At 48.0% G+C, this 1,249-nt stretch overlaps 1 protein-coding gene across 1 annotated transcript in view; it reads right to left on the minus strand.

Moving 5' to 3' along the window:
• Nucleotides 1-1,243, minus strand: part of LOC118452534 — a 7,043-nt gene extending 5,800 nt beyond the window's left edge. Inside the window, exon 1 of the mRNA XM_035896723.1 lies at nucleotides 1,100-1,243. The gene's annotated coding sequence lies outside the window, so the exon portion shown is untranslated. The remainder of the gene's footprint in view (nucleotides 1-1,099) is intronic.
• Nucleotides 1,244-1,249: the final 6 nt, after the last annotated feature.

The following is a 1,249-nucleotide window of genomic DNA, read 5'->3' on the forward strand; positions in this document are numbered from 1 at the left end:
ACTCTTTCCAGGTACTCCCTACATACTCCTGTGGTCTTCTTTCCGCAATCACAAATCCATTATTGAAAAGTGTACCTTAACTGTTGCTGGCCCATTGTTTCCGACCACTTGTCGGAGAGGAGCTTGAATGACCACTCCCATCCTCTGCTTCCCTCTAGTCCTCCCCACAAAATTACTAAATCCCTCTGCCTCCATAAGTCCGCCAGTCTCTCCTCTCCTTTCCCAAAATCCCTCTTCTCTCTCTAAGTTGCTACTACTACTAACATGGTCTTCCTTCAAACCATTCCCCAACCTCTGCTGGGGTACCACCATCTATCCTAAATCACCCTCCTCTTCCTCCAATCTACATTTTGAACGCCTCTTACTGATACTACAGGCTGAACAACACCTCTTCAAGTTCTTGCACCCTCCCTCCTTTTCTAAAGCCAAAACCATAGGATCCTGAGGAATCATTCCACATTCTTTATGCCACTCTGCATGGTTTCTTAGTGCAAAGAATAAATCTACATAAGCCACTTCATCCCATTTTCCCTCTCTCCTGCAAAATAACATTAATTGCAATATTGTATTATACACCAAAGTTCCATTCTGTGGCTGTTTCTGCTGGTGCTCAAATATATATTGGCCACTAATAATTACAATACTCTGTAACTTGCCTCTGAGTAAGAGGATTCCCCCCATCTTTCCCCAATACTTCAATATACATCTAAGGAGAGGTTTTTTCAAAATCCCCCCCTTCCACCAAAGGCTTGTTACCCATTAAAAAGTGGTGTGGAAACAACTCAAAACCAAAAAGGCTGTGACTTAACACAAAACAACAAGACGCTGGGGACTTGTGCCCCTTGTATCACTTGCAGCAGGACTCTAACCCGCTCCTTCCACTTGCAGCTTAACTACAAAAACAACATCTTAACACAACATAACAGGAGGTTGGGGACTCAACCCCCTTCCCAGATTCCAAACCACCCGGGCATCCTACAGACTTTTGTCCCAGAGGATCCGATCCTTCCCTTAGGCACTTTCGTAGCCCAACCCTGTGGGGCTTTTGCCGCGTCTGACGAGCGGGCAACCACCCTCATAAAGAAAAGAGCACCTTTACCTTCCCAGGGGGGGTGCCGCTCGGGGCTCTTCGGTCCGGGGATCGGAGGCTCTCCCCGAGGATCCCTCGGTGCCGGCTGGAGGTCCCGTGATCCCACGGATCCGTCGAGATTCACAAGCGTCGTCCCATCTGGGTCGCCAAAACTGTCAC

Source organism: Egretta garzetta, unplaced genomic scaffold, assembly GCF_000687185.1.
Source record: "Egretta garzetta isolate BGI_Z169 unplaced genomic scaffold, ASM68718v1 scaffold256, whole genome shotgun sequence".
NCBI classification, from domain to species: domain Eukaryota; kingdom Metazoa; phylum Chordata; class Aves; order Pelecaniformes; family Ardeidae; genus Egretta; species Egretta garzetta.